The 15,665-nt window shown below is 39.8% G+C and overlaps 1 long non-coding RNA gene across 6 annotated transcripts in view; it reads left to right on the top strand.

Annotated features, from left to right (window-relative positions):
- LOC116281945 (uncharacterized) overlaps nucleotides 1-15,665 on the top strand; it is a 522,270-nt gene that overhangs the window by 144,624 nt on the left and 361,981 nt on the right. For all 6 annotated transcript variants that reach the window (XR_012076303.1, XR_012076301.1, XR_012076302.1 and 3 more), the window contains exon 2: nucleotides 10,735-10,891. This is a non-coding gene — a long non-coding RNA (uncharacterized lncRNA). The remainder of the gene's footprint in view (nucleotides 1-10,734; nucleotides 10,892-15,665) is intronic.

The raw sequence follows: 15,665 nt of genomic DNA, 5'->3' as shown, positions 1-15,665 counted from the left end.
ATTGTGTGAAGTCTGGGAGAGTTATTCCTCCAGCCTCTTTCTTTCTCTTCAGTAATGCTTTGGCAATTCTAGGTCTTTGATGGTTCCATATAAATTTTATTATGATTTGTTCTAGTTTTGTGAAATATGTCCTGGGTAATTTGATAGGGATTGCATTAAATCTGTAGATTGCCTTGGGTAGTGTGACCATTTTAACAATATTGATTCTTCCAATCCAAGAGCATGGGATATCTTTCCATTTTTTAAAGTCTTCTTTAATTTCCTTCATCAATGGTTTATAGCTTTCTGTGTATAATTCTTTCACCTCCTTGGTTAATTTATTCCTACGTATTTTATTAATTTGGGTGCTATTTTAAAGGGGATTGTTTCTTTACTTTCTTTTTCAGTTGATTCATCATTAGTGTAAAGGAATGCAACTGATTTTTGAACGTTAATCTTGTAACCTGCTACCTTGCTGAATTCTTCAATCAGCTCTAGTAGTTTTTGTGTGGACTTTCTAGGGTTTTCTGTATATAGTAACGTGTCGTCAGCATATAGTGACACTTTCACCTCTTCTTTTCCAATTTGGATCCCTTTTATTTCTCTCTCTTGCCTGATTGCTGTGGCTAGGACTTCCAGGACTATGTTGAATAGGAGTGGTGATAGTGGGCATCCTTGTCTGGCCCCAGATTTTAGTGGGAAGCTTTTGAGTTTTTCACTGTTGAGTACTATGCTGGCTGTAGGTTTGTCTTATATAACTTTTATTATGTTGAGATATGTCCCCTCTATACCCACTTTGGTGAGAGTTTTTGATCATAAATGGGTGTTGAATTTTATCAAATGCTTTTTCTGCATCGATTGAGATGATCATGTGGTTTTTGTCCTTTCTCTTGTTGATGTGATGTATTACATTGATTGGTTTGCATATGTTGAACCACCCTTGTGTCCCTGGGATGAACCCCACTTGATCATGATGTATAATCTTTTTCATGTGCTGTTGGATTCTATTTGCTAATATTTTGGTGAGGATTTTGGTGTCTATGTTCATCAGTGATATTGGCCTATAATTCTCTTTTTTGGTAGTGTCTTTGCCTGGTTTTGGTATCAGGGTGATGGTGGCTTCATAGAATGAGTTTGGGAGTATTCCCTCCTTTTCAATCTTCTGGAAGAGTTTGAGAAGGACTGGTATGAGTTCTTCTTTGTATGTTTGGTAGAATTCCCCGTGAAGCCGTCCCGTCCTGGACTTTTATTTGTAGGGAGGTTTTTTTATTGCTATTTCGATTTCATTTCTAGTGATCGGTTTGTTCAAGTGGTCAGTTTCTTCTTGATTCAGTCTTGGTGGACAGTATGTTTCCAGAAACTTGTCCATCTCCTCTAGGTTATCCAGTTTGGTTCCATATAGTTTTTCATAATATTCTCGTATGATATTCTGTATTTCTATTTTATTTGTTATAATTTATCCATTATCCTTTCTTATTTTGCTAATTTGTGCTCTCTCTTTTTTCTTCTTTGTGAGTTTGGCCAGAGGCTTATTGATTTTATTTACTTTTTCAAAAAACCAGCTTTTGATTTGATTGATTTTTTTCCCTATGGTCTTTTTAATCTGTGTTTTATTTATTTCCTTACTAATCTTTATCATTTCCTTCCTTCTGCTGCCTTTTGGGTTCTTTTGTTCTTCTTTTTCTAGTTCATTCAGGTGGTGGGTTAAATTGTTTATTTGAGATTGTTCTTCTTTTTTGAGGAAGGCCTGTATCGCTATAAACTTCCCTCTTGGCACTGCCTTTGCTGTGTCCCATAAATTTTGTCTGGTTGTGCTTTCATTTTCGTTTGTCTCAAGGTATTTTTTAATTTCAGCTTTGATTTCCTCATTGACCCATTGGTTTTTTAATAACATATTGTTTAATCTCCATGCTTTCCTTTTTTTCTCCTTTGTTTCTCTGTTGTTGATTTCTAGTTTCATGGCATTGTGGTCAGTAAAGATGCTTGAGATAATTTCTATCTTCTTAAAATTGCTGAGGTTTCTTTTGTGCCCAAGTACATGATTGATCCTGGAAAATGTTCCATGTGCACTTGAAAAGAATATATATCCTATTTTTGGGGGGTGTAATGCTCTGAAAATATCCACCAAATCTAATTTTTCTATTGTATTATTTAATTTCTCTCTTGCCTTATTTATTTTCTGTCTGGAAGATCTATCTAGTGATGTTAATGCAGTGTTAAAATCTCCAACTATGATTTTATTCCCATCAATATCCCCCTTTATCTCTGTTAGTAATTGTTTTATGTACTTAGGTGCTCCTATATTGGATGCATATATATTAACGAGTGTAATATCCTCATCTTGTATCACTCCTTTAATCATTATAAAATGTCCTTGTTTATCTTTCTTTATGGCCTTTGTTTTAAAGTCTATTTTGTCTGAAATCAGTACTGCAACACCTGCTTTTTTGGCTTTTCCATTTGCATGGAATATCCTTTTCCATCCTTTCACTCTCAATCTATATGTGTCCTTCTCCCTAAAGTGGGTCTCTTGTATGCAGCATACTGAAGGTTCTTGCTTTATTATCCAGTCTGCCACTCTATGTCTCTTGGCTGGAGGAGTTAGTCCATTAACATTTACAGTAATTAATGATAGATGTGTGTTTATTGCCATTTTGAACTTATCTTTGCAGTTGATTTGGTATTTCCTCTTTGTTCCTTTCTTCTTCCTTTTGTGGTTTGGTAATCTTCCTTTGTATTATCATGGATTTTATTTAGTTTTTGTGGCTCCCTTGTAAGTTTTTGGCTTGTGGTTACCCTTTTCTGTAAGTCTATTAGCCCATTACTATATCTCGAACCCATCCTATTGAAAGCAAAAAATTTAAAAAAATTAATAAAGAAAAAAATACTCTATATTTTCTTGCTTCCCTCTCTCACTGTTAATGAGTTCTTTTACAATTTCATGTTTATTTTATTTGTAATTCATGAGTTATCACCTTTCCAGTTATGATTTTCTCATTTCTGTAGCATCCAGCTTCTTTTCTATTTAGAGTAGACCTTTCAATATTTCTTTTAGCATGGGTTTAGTGTTGCTAAACTCTTTTAGTTTTTGCTTGTCTGTGAAATTCTTTATCTCTCCTTCTATCCTAATGGATAGCCTTGCTTTATAAAGTATCCTAGGCTGCATCTTTTTTTCATTCAGGACTTTGGATATATCTTGCCACTCCCTTCTGGCCTGTAGTGTTTGTGTAGAGAAATCAGCTGAGAGCCTTTTGGGGGTTCCCTTGTAACTCACTCTTTGCTTTTCTCTTGCTGCCCTTAGGATCATTTCTTTATCCTTGACTCTGGCTATCTTGATTATGATATGTCTTGGTGTGGGTCTGTTTGGGTTCCTCCTGTTTGGGACCCTTTGAGCTTCCTGTATTTGGATATCTGATTCCTTCTTTAAGTTTGGGAAGTTTTCAGTCATGATTTCTTCAAAAACCTTTTCAATACCCTTTGATCTTTCTTCCCCTCTGGGACCCCTATTATGTGAAGATTGGCATGCTTTATGTTATCCCATAGGTCCCTTATGTTGCTTTCATTTGTTTTTATTTGTTTATCTTGCAGTTGTTCTGATTGGGTGCTTTCTGTTGTCCTGTCTTCTAGGTCACTAATTTGTTCCTCTGCATTATCTAGTCTGCTTTGCACAGCCTTTAGATCTGGTCTCATCTCAGCCAATGAGTTTACCAATTCTACTTGGCTCTTCTTTATAGCTTTGATTTCATTTTTGACATGTTTTATATCTCTAAACACTATTTCTTTTAGTTCCTTCAATACTTTGATCACTCTTTTTTTGAAATCTTGATCTAGTAGGCTATTGATGTCTATTTCATTGATCGTTCTTTCAGGGGATTTCTCTTGTCTTTTAATTGGGAATGGTTTCTCTGCTTCTTCATCTTGTTCATATGTCTCTGGTACTGTGGCTTATGGACTATCAGTTATCTACTGTGGTCCTTAAAGGAGCTTATTTATTTATCTATCTAATGCCAATGTAGGAATAAAACAGACTTTTGGCGTCTTTATCTTTTGAAGAGGGGACAGTATTCTGTTGGAGTTCTGAAGGTGCTCTGGTTGGCTGAGTGAGTCTGTAGATGTGAGTCTTGGTGTATCTGTGGGAGAGGGTGAGCTACATGCATCCTACTACTCTGCCATCTTGGCCTCTCCGTCTCTGCCTTTTGAGTTGAATGTTTATTCTGTTAGTATTAGATGTCATTATTGATGTGATTGGATTTAGGTCTGGTTCACTGTTTGTTTCCTTTTTGTCTCATTTATTTCATCTTTGTTTCTCTGTTCCTGCCTTTCTTACTTTCTTTTTGGTGTTTGAGTATATATTAAATTTGAATGCATATTAAAATGCCATATTCATTTATCTTTCAGCTTTTTAGATGGACCTGTTAGTTTTTATAGGTACTTGAATATATATCCTGAACTTTGCACAGTCTACTTAGGATCAGTGGAATGTGGAAAACTTCCTACTGTTGGGGGTCCATTTACACTCACCTGATCCCCTATGTTACAATTGAACATAAGTATTATAACTACATATGTTATAAACCTCAAAATACAGTTTTATAATATTTGCTTTAAACAAGGGGTCAGCACACTCTGGGCAGCAGGTCAAAAATTGACCTATCACCTGCTTTTGTAAGTAGAGTTTTATTGAAACACAGCCATTTATATACTGTCTGTGGATGCTAGTAGTTGTGACAGAGACCATATGCCTGCAAAGCCTGAAATATGTCCTATCTTCTGGCCCTTTACAGAAAAAGTCTGCTGACCCCTACTTTAACCAGCCATGTGTATTATAGAGAAACGAAGGGGGAAATGCCTTTCACAGATTCCCAGATACTTACCACAGATGAAGCTCTTCTTTTTCTTAATTGAAACATAGTTCAATATGTGATATTTGTTTCAGATGTGCAGTGTGGTGATCCAACATTCATATATGAGTTGATCACCATGGTAAGTCTAGTACCATCTGTCCACAGTATTATTAACTATATTCCCTGTGCTGTGCTTTACATCCCTGTGATGAACTGGAAGTTTCCACTGCATAGTCCCCCCTCACTCATTTCGGCTACCCCTCCCCTACCTCTCCCCTTGTGACCACCAGTTTGTTCTTTGTATCTGTGGGTCTGTTTCTGTTTTGTTTGTTTGTTTGTTTGTTTGTTCATTTGTTTCATTTTTTTTCTGTAAGTGAAATCATATGGTATTTGTCTTTCTCTGACTTGTTTCACTTACTATAATACCCTCTAGGTTCATACATATTGTTGCAAATGGCAAGATTTCATTGTTTTTTATGGCTGAGTAGTGTTCCATCATATACATATGTACCATATCTTTATCCATTCATCTGTTGATGGACACTTAGGTTGCTGCTGTATCTTGGCTATTGTAAATAATTCTGCAGTGACAGTAGAGGTGCTTACATCTTTTTGAATTAGTGTTTTTGTTTTCTTCAGATATATACCCAGAAGTGGAATTGCTATATTGTATGGTAGTTCTCTATTTAATTTTTTGAGAAATCTATGTTGTTTTCCATAGTGGCTGTATCAATTTACACTCCCACCAGCAGTGCATGAGGGTCCCCTTTCCTCACACCTTCACCAACACTTGTTATTTCTTGCCTTTTTGATAGTAGCCATTCTGACAGATGTGAGGTGATGTCTTATTGTGGTTTTGATTTTCATTTCCCTAATGATCAGTTACATTGAGCATTGTTTTCATGTGCCTGTTGGCCATCTGTATGTCTTCTTTGGAAAAATATCTATTGAGTCCTTTGCCCATTTTTCAATCTTTTTTTTTTTTTGGATATTGAGATGTACTAGTTCATTTTATGTTTTGGATAGTAACCCCTTAACAGATGTGTTGTTTGCAAATATCTTTCCCCATTGAGTGGGTTGCCTTTTTGTTTGATTGATGGTTTCCTTCACTGTGCAAAAGCTTTTTGGTTTGATTTAGTCCCATTTATTTTTGGATTTCTTGCCCTTGCCTGAGGAAACAGATAAAAAAAATATTGTTAGGACCAGTGTCAAAGAGCATACTGCCTGTGTTTTATTCTAGGCATTTTATGGTTTCAGGTCTTAACATTCAAGTCTTTAACCCATTTTGAGCTTATTTTTGCATATGGTGTAAGAAAGTAAGGGGCAGAAAATGTATTTAAAGAAATAGGAGCTGAAAACTTTCCTAACCTGGGGAGAAAACAGATATCCAGATCCAGGAAGCATAGAGAGTCCCAAACAAGATGATTTCAGAGATAGCCACACCAAGACAAATCATGATTAAAATGGCAAGAGTTAAAGAGAGAATTTTAAAGGCGGCAAGAGAAAAGCAACTAGTCGCTTATGAGAGAACCCCTATAAGTTTATCAGCTGATTTTTGAGCAAGAACTTTGCAGGCCAGAAGAGAGTGGCATGATAAACTTAAAGTGCTGAAAGGAAAAAACTTGGAATCAAGAATGCTGTACTGGGCAAGGTTATCATTCAGAATGAAGGAGAGAGAAAGAGTTTCCAAGACGAGCAAAAACTGAAAGAGTTGATCACCACTAAAGTGGCTGTAAAAGAAATGTTAAACGGTTTTCTTTAAGCTCAAAAGAAAAGGCCATGTCGGTTTCACTTGCAAAAATTTTCTCCCATTCCATAGGTTTTCTTCTTGTTTTACTTCTGGTTTCCTTTGCTGTGCAGAAGCTTGTAAGTTTCATTAGGTCCCATTTGTTTATTCTTGCTTTTATTTCTTCTAGGAGAAAATTTTTGAAATGTATGTCAGATAATGTTTTGCCTATGTTTTCCTCTAGGAGGTTTATTGTGTCTTGTCTTATGTTTAAGTCTTTAATCCATTTTGAGTTGATTTTTGTATATGGTGTAAGGGAGCGTTCTAGCTTCATTGTTTTACATGCTGCTGTCCAGTTTTCCCAACACCATTTGCTGAAGAGACTGTCTTTATTCCATTGTATATTCTTGCCTCCTTTGTCGAAGATAAGTTGACCAAAAGTTTGTGGGTTCATTTCTGGGCTCTCTATTCTGTTCCATTGGTCTATATGTCTGTTTTGGTACCAATACCATGCTGTCTTGATGACTGTAGCTCTATAGTATTGTCTGAAGTCTGGGAGAGTTATTCCTCCAGCCTCTTTCTTTCTCTTCAGTAATGCTTTGGCAATTCTAGGTCTTTGATGGTTCCATATAAATTTTATTATGATTTGTTCTAGTTCTGTGAAATATGTCCTGGGTAATTGGATAGGGATTGCATTAAATCTGTAGATTGCAAGTGAAACTGACAAAGGCTTGATCTCCAGAATATATAAGCAGCTCATACAACTCAATAAGAAAAAAATAAACAACCCAATCCAAAAATGGGCAGAAGACCTAAACAAGCAATTCTCCAAGGAAGACATACAAATGATCAATAAGCACATGAAAAAATGCTCAATATCACTAATTATCAGAGAAATGCAAATCAAAACTACAATGAGGTATCACCTCACACCAGTCAGAATGGCCGTCATTCAAAAATCCACAAATGACAAATGCTGGAGAAGCTGTGGAGAAAGGGGAACCCTCCTACACTGCTGGTGGGAATGCAGTTTGGTGCAGCCACTATGGAAAACAGTGTAGAGATTCCTCAAAACACTAGGAATAGACTTACCATATGACCCAGGAATCCCACTCCTGGGCTTGTATCCAGAAGGAAATCTACTTCAGGATGACACCTGCACCCCAATGTTCATAGCAACACTATTTACAATAGCCAAAACATGGAAACAGCCTAAATGTCCATCAACAGGTGACTGGATAAAGAAGAGGTGGTATATTTATACAATGGAATACTATTCAGCCATAAAAACCGACAACATAATGCCATTTGCAGCAACATGGATGCTCCTGGAGAATGTCATTCTAAGTGAAGTAAGCCAGAAAGAGACAGAAAAATACCATATGAGATCGCTCATATGTGGAATCTAAAAAACAAAAACAAAAACAAACAAACAAACAAAAACAAAGCATAAATACAGAACAGAAATAGACTCATGGACAGAGAATACAGACTTGTGGTTACCAGGGGGGTGGAGGGTGGGAAGGCATAGACTGGGATTTTAAAATTGTAGAATAGATAAACAGGATTACACTGTATAGCACAGGGAAATATACACAAAATGTTATGATAACTCACAGAGAAAAAAATGTGACAATGAGTGTGTATATGTCCATGAATGACTGAAAAATTGTGCTGAACACTGGAATTTGACACAACATTGTAAAATGATTATAAATCAATAAAAAATGTTAAAAAAAAGAAGAAAAGGCCATGATGAGAAATAAAATATTTGAAAGAAAAACTTTCAATGGTAAAGGCAAGTATACCATAAAGGCAGTGGGGTCAGATACTTGAAAAGCTAGTATGATTCTAAAAAAAAACAAACAAACAAAAAAACAAAACAAAAAAACTAGTCTGAGAGTTAAAAGACAAAAGTTGTAACATCAGCTACAACTAAAAGGAGTAATTAAGGGCTGCATAAAGTAAAAAGATGTGAACTATAACATCATAAACATAAAGCACGGCGAGGGTAGGAAAAACGTAGCGCTTTTAGAATGCATTTGAACTTAAGCTTGTAACAATCTGCTATATCTATAGGTGGATATATATAAGCCTCATGGTAATCACAAACCAAAGCCCTGCATTAGACACACAGAAAACAAAGTGAAAGGAACTCAGCACTAAAGAAAATCATCAAACCACAAGGGAAGAGACAAAAAAGAAAACGGAGAACTAGAAGAGCAACCAGAAAACAGTGAACCGAAAGTGCAGGCAGTCCACGTGCATCACCATTTCTTCATGAACCTCTGGTGCCGTTTCCCTTCAGCCTGTGTCTTGTGGTGCAGACTCTGCACAGCGCCTCCTTCCAGGTGCAGATGCCCCCCAACAGTCTCTCTGCACGGCCCCCTCTCCAAAGTCTGCCTGAAGTCGCAAATATTTTGTCCAGAGTTTTCTCTTATCTACAGGAAGAGCCTCTTGTAGAGGAGTTCCTGCTGGAAGCAGACCCTCGAACAGACTCAGTTCGAGTGAATTCTGTATTATTAGCATCTCCTGTCATGGGCTGGAAGAAGGCATAATACCAAGGGATTTTGTACATCAGATTGCAGAGTGCGTTGTAGAAGGGAGAATTGCACTAAATACGGTGGATTTTCTGATAGTGTGTGAATATTTGAAGGTGGCTTGGGCAAGGGCATTGCCAAAGTAGCTAACACTATTCTTGTGGGACGACTAGATGACAGACACCTTTAGATAGATTCTCTCGTTGCATCTTTATGAAAATCCTCTGACAGGCTTACGATCAATGTCCTGTTTCACAGTGAGGCACCTGAAGGTCTGAGGGAGGAGTGTGGTACTCAAGGTCCCACACACAGTGAACAATGAAACCCAAGCAAACTCACTCCCTTGACCATCGCTGTGCTTGGCCTTCACTTAACCCTTCCTGCCTTACGATATCATTTGTGGTGTTTCTGTCTGGAATGACTGTAAGCTCCTGGAGTGCGTGGCTCAGACCTTTCCTGCCCAGAGCAGCCTCCACAGGCTCGCAGCCCAGCACCGCCCGTAGTGTGCCTCATCCTGTGGGTGTCGAGAGACAGGGCTGATGGGAACTGTCTGGGGTTGGGCACATAGTCAAAATGGGAAAGGAGTGGAGTGTTAGAGAATCAGAAGACTTTAGGGGGAAAAGGCCGAACTTTAAAGTGAATGAGGCGGTGCTGGGAAGAAGGAGTGGGCTGGAGACATGATAAAGAAGGACAAATTCATCTGAAAGAGGCACAGTTGATGGAAGAAAGATATCGGTGCCCAGAAGAGAAAAGGGATGCGTTTCAGGACAGGACAGAGAGGCAGGCTATCAAGAGATATGCCTGGAAGATACTGAACGCTTTTGGAGGGTTCAGAATAGGCCACCCCTTCCCCTGCCAAATGCAGGAGAATACAATTCTCAGTCTCTCTGTCTCTCTGTCTCTCACTCTCTCACTCTCTCACTCTCTCACTCTCTCACTCTCTCACTCTGTCTCTCAGTCTCTCTCTCAAAGTTGCAGCTCCCAGAGCTTGGCTACTGATAGCAGGTGCTCAATAAATCCTTGATGAATTAAATTAAAATGTTTGAGAAGCCATTTTCTGAGCCAGGCCTTTCTCTGCTGTCAAGGAAGAATTTATTTAACAAGACCTACACTTTGGCAAACGGATTCCCCTTCTCTTGGCTGGTCTGTGGCTGTGATTTAAGATGCTGACATTGCTGCCCACTGTTGGGAAATAAGTTCTTGGTTGGGGAAGGGGTGTGACTTAAAAGGCTTGGGAAGAAGATAATTTAAAGATGCTCTGAACATGATCATTGCTTTAAATTCTCTGGTCCCCCCACCAAAAAAAAAAAAGACGCTGAATTCTTGAACTATATGCTTGGTCCTCAAAAGTCATAATTCTCTGAGGGCAGCTGGTCATTTTCGGTGTAGATGCAAAGGCTTTTGCATCCACACAAACAGCTCCAGATCATCTCTTTGCAGGAGGCAGGGACTATTAATGAAATTGGTGTAGTGTCTGGTGCAGCTTTTCTTTCTCTCCCTCTGTGGGTGTTGTTCGTTGTGAACACCATCTTAAATATAATGAATATTTGCTGTGCCTGGGAGCACTGAGCAGCAATCAGAAGATGTGTTCCCATTATAATAACTTCATGGTGTGTCTTTTCTTCTCCTGTTTCTTGACCAACAGCAAACCTCTCATTCCCTGAGTTTCTCTGAAGTGGAAGAAGCGCTATCCTTTTCGAGACACCCAGAGCTAAGATGATTGTCCACGCCAGGACTTAATGATCACCTGTTTCTCAAGAAGACAACTGCAGCAGCTCAAAGGAGCCCTGTGATTCAGTGAGGTAAGAACAGAAACAGACGGTTTAATTTTAGTGGACGAATGCCATGTGGCTTCTGGGAATCCAAGCACTCAGTCTCCACTCCAGCGAATGCCAGCACTTGTCCCCAGTTCCAGTGGATCTGAGAACCAGCTCTTGCTTCTTCAGCAGGGACCAGGGAGGCAGAGGGCAAAGGAACCCCTTGGGTAACTGGTCTGGGCCCTCGTATCTCTTGGCCAAGTGCTCAGGATGCTGTTAAATTCTTCCAGATCTAGTGTTTGGTCTCAACACTCAAGTTGTAACCTTCCTTATTGGTCTCCTGAGCTGGACCTCCAGATCCTCCCAGGTATAATTACCTGAGAAGGAGGCTCTGTCTGCTTAATTATGGAGGAGTCTCTAATAAACTTGGATGGTTCCTTTTGCACTGGTGATGTGTGAAAGATGGAATGACATTTCAAAGATGTTTCAAGCACTTAGGCAAATTGGAGAGTTCATTCTACCTTCTGTTAGTGAGTGGGGAAGTTACCATTGACATAAGATCTCCTTTGAACTCATCTCGAATACTTCATTATGGAACTGAGATAATCTTATTCTGCGCTCATGGTCTGTTTCTGGTTAGTTTGACATCAGAGCCCCTTTCAGAGGTGTTTTTCTTCTTTTGGTGCTTCTTCCCAAACATTACTCCTGCGTATTTTACACAAGCAGGTAACACAAAAATATTAATGAGTTTAACAGTTGGAAAATTATGACCCCACTATCTAATTCATCATGATTTCATTTTTCTTTGTGTAATTTATACAGATAATACTAAGCCTACTGTTTTATGTTTATTTGCACTTCAACATTTTTCTCTGTGATGCTGCAGTCATTTTAATGATTCTTTAGTATTCCATCCTTTTGCTTAACAAATATTTATTAAAATTATTCCCAAATATTGAACATTTATGCTGTGTTCGAGGATTAACTTTAAGAGAAAATCTGCATTCAATATCCACGTGCATTTTCTTCTGTTTCTGTTGAATTGTATCCTTGGGTAAAATTCGTACAGGCAGAAGTTACCTTAAGGACTGTTTTCATGAATCTTCCTACATGTTATCATGCTCTCTAACATGGCTGTGCCAGTCTAGAATGAATGAATGAATGAATATAGGGCTCACTGAAAACTCACTAGGATTTGATATGACCATGTGTAAACTTTAGGTCTGAGAGAGCATGTCAATTTTGTTTAATTTTCATATATTTGATTTCTCTCCAAGCTTTTGATCTTCTTTCTAGCAAGAGAGACCTGGCTGTTCTAAGCTAATCAAAGGCAGTGTTTCCTTGGCTTTAAAGCATACACATCACTTCTTTTAAGTGCTAAGAATTCCTGTAGCTTCTCCTTCCAAGAGCCAAACACAAAAGAGGGGAAAGGAGTTACTTAGCAATGTGATAACCTGGAGTTATCTTTCCCCAAATGGAAAAAACCCCCAAAAACTTCTGCTTAGTTATTTGTTTCTCACATTGGAGACCTCAGCTCTGTTATCTGTCATTAATCCAGTGGAAAATTTTCAGTCTTCATCCTACTGTACCCTCAGCAGCACTTGACCCTGGACCACTCTCTCCATCAAATAATGTCTTCCTTTGGCGTCTGTGACCTTTTTCCCTCTATTTCCTTCCACTTATCCAGCTTTTTCAGGTCCTTTTATTCCCTCCGTCTTGTCCCACCTGGCCTTTAACTGTAGGATGTTCCTGGGACTTAGCCTTAGGGCTTCTCCTCTTTTCTGCTCCTGGACAATCTCATTCCCACAGAGGCTTCTGTTACCACCTCTATACCGTCTTCATCTCCAACCAGAGTGCCAGACGTGGAGATGGGAGCATCAGCTAAGTACCCTGTTGACTGTGTTGAGTACAGTGAGTTCTGTTTTAATTCCTTTGGAGTCCTCCACCCCCATCCAGGCACCTCTGTTCATTCATTCAGGCAGACCAGGTGCCCTCACCATCTATGCCAGTGTCAGGTCTTGTCGACTCTACCTCCGTTCAGTTCTCACCATCTCCTGAGCCGCTATCTTTGTACACACAATCTGGCCTTCTCACATTGACTCAATCTTGCTTCTCCCAATTCTGCTCAATTCTGTTCTCTTCACTGAAGCAGATTGCTTCCTTTATGAGGACCAAAACTCTTACCATGGCCCACAAGGCCCCATGTGATCTCATCCTGGCCTGCTCTCCAGCTTCGTCTCATTTCACACTCATACATGCCATCCATGCCCCAGGCCTATGTGGGCCTTCTCTTCACACATTCCATGCCCTCTCCTACCACAGGGCCTTTGCACATGCTGTTCCCAGCATTTGGTATCATTCCCTTTCTCCTTCATCCCTAGCTCCTTTTAGGAATGCTGAGGTCAAGGGGCACTGCTCACAGTTTCCACTTAAGCATTCATTTCCTCAACTTCCTGGATAGTCATCAGCTGACAGCTGAGTCTTTCCCCAGGTTTGTCCTCAACTGAAGGGAGCGGCCTTGCCCAGAGTTATGACTGGTTAATGTCGAGGTACAAAGTCCTAGCCTCTTACCACAACTGGGGACAGAGCTCTCTGTGGGCTTGGCTGAGTCCTTTGTTGCTACTTTCCCCTCTGCCCCATGCTGCTTCCCTCACTCCCTTACTCACCTTACAGGTGTTTTCCTGAGCCCGACCCCCAGAGATCCCAGCACTCAGATATACTTGTCAAAATTTCTTTCCTGGGGACCTGAGCTGTCACCGTCCTGTTCACCTTTCAGGTCTTGGCCCACACTTCATGTCCTCACCATGTCTTCCCTGATTCGCCCCAAACTGTGTCTTCAAAGTGTCATTCATTAATGCACAACTGGACTTTGAGCTCCTTGGAAGCGAGAGCTCACCAAATCTCCAGCTGTTGTCACAGTGCTCGGCACAAAGCAGGTGCTCATTCGACACAGTTGATTCTCAGTACTCACGGTACTCCTGTTCTAGAAGATTATGGGGACACTGGATTAGCCAACACTGAGCCACTGCTCCTCGTGTAAATATATGGTTACCTTCCTACGAGCCTCTGGGCATAACATGTCCATCAACTGACTGTTATGTAGCCTTGTTTTATGTGTGCTTCTATTTGAAGAATTAAATGCAGTTAATTTTTATTGTTGATTCATTAACATTGAACTCATGGCCAACAGCACTGACTTTTTTGTCTGAATGAAGCTTGTTTACCACAAGTGTTTTCTCCATGAGGCACATGGCAGCCTTCTTGTGCTCAGGAAACTAGACAGTGCTACACTTTGGGGCTATTTTAGACAGAGGAATCACCGACACACAAAAAATCACAAACATGTGAAAAAGTGGCACTAAGCTGACTGCAAGAGGAACACTCATTCTAAAACAAGAAGGCAGAGTCTAGTTTCCCAGAGTCAGCCTCAGCAGGGAGCGTGTGGGTCAGGAGACTCAATTTTTTCATGTCTGTGAATGACCACAAAAATGCTGTGTTTTCGGTGTTATAAATAAATTTAGTGATTATGAAGTGAATTCACAAATGTGGAATCCTATGAATAATGAGGATCCGATTGTATTTGTTTAATGAAAAAATGTGATAAATTAAAAATGACCAGAAATGATTCCCCTCCTTCTAGCACATCCCCTTGGTAATGATCCCCTATATTGACTCGGTCATGACCCCCTGTATTGACTCTTGGCTGGCCTTGACATGGTCAGTCAGATACTAGCAGGTATACAGCAAGCAGAGGCTCTAGGAAATGCTTGTGCATGGTGGCTGGCTCTCTTGGAAGCACCAGGCACTGCCACCACCAGGCGAGAGAGTCCAGGTTAGTCAACTGGGTGACAAGACACTTGGCCAAGCTGTCCCCTTGCTGTCTCTGCATCTGACACTGAGCCAGCTGCCGGACAGGGGAGTGAGGCCATTCTGGATCATCCAGCCCATGCAAGCTGGCCCAGATCAGAAGACCACCAGTCAACGTACAGAACAATGAGCAACAAAAAATGTGTGGTACAGGTTGCTTGAATCTACTGAGTTTGAGATTCTTGTTCCTTGCAGCTTCTTGCTGGTTAAAAAAGTGAACACTTGAAGCAACTGTGATGGGTAAAGTTTTCCTGAGTGTATAGATTGATTTATGTCAGTAGTTAAATAACAAAGGTTCTAAGCTTATCCAAAAATGGCCTTTTAACTTGGTAAGTGGAGTCCTGACCAGCTCCTCTTCTGGCTAAAGAGGAGAGGGTGAAGTGAAGTGGATAGGGGAGGACATGATGCTAGCCTGGGGAGAATTCCAACACCCAGCTGCAGGGTTTCTTTGGTGCACATTCTTAAACCACCTCAACAGTCCCTGTGGAGTACTGAGCCCAGCTTGGGAGTGAGTCATAGGACAGTGTTGCTTCTCAGGTTTTACAACATCCAGCTCATACAAAGACTGACAAGTTCTCTCCAAGGCAGGCTCCTGCTGACACGTTTACCTTTGACGTGCATAGTCTTCATGTTTCGATTTCTTAATGCCATGTTTAAACGTACTTTCAAACCCCCCCCCAAATCATTTATCTCAGGCAGTGGTACATCTTTGGGACAAAAAACTCTTTGCATCAGAAATCAGAATAGCAGTATTTCTCCATAAAACTGATTTTAAAAAATCAGAGTAGCAATTAAAAGGCACAGAGGTCTGTGGGGGTAAGTGTAAATTGAATTGGGAATAGGATGCACGACAAACTTTTCAAAAAACCAAGAACTAATCATTCAGGAATTCAACAGAGTTATTTCTTAAAGCCTGTCCTTTCAACTGCTTCCACTTTTTTTTTTTAATGCT

The sequence above is a fragment of the Vicugna pacos genome, chromosome 9, assembly GCF_048564905.1.
Source record: "Vicugna pacos chromosome 9, VicPac4, whole genome shotgun sequence".
NCBI lineage: Eukaryota > Metazoa > Chordata > Mammalia > Artiodactyla > Camelidae > Vicugna > Vicugna pacos.
The sequence above is the reverse complement of the archived record's forward strand: the minus strand, read 5'-3'. Positions and strand labels throughout refer to the sequence as shown.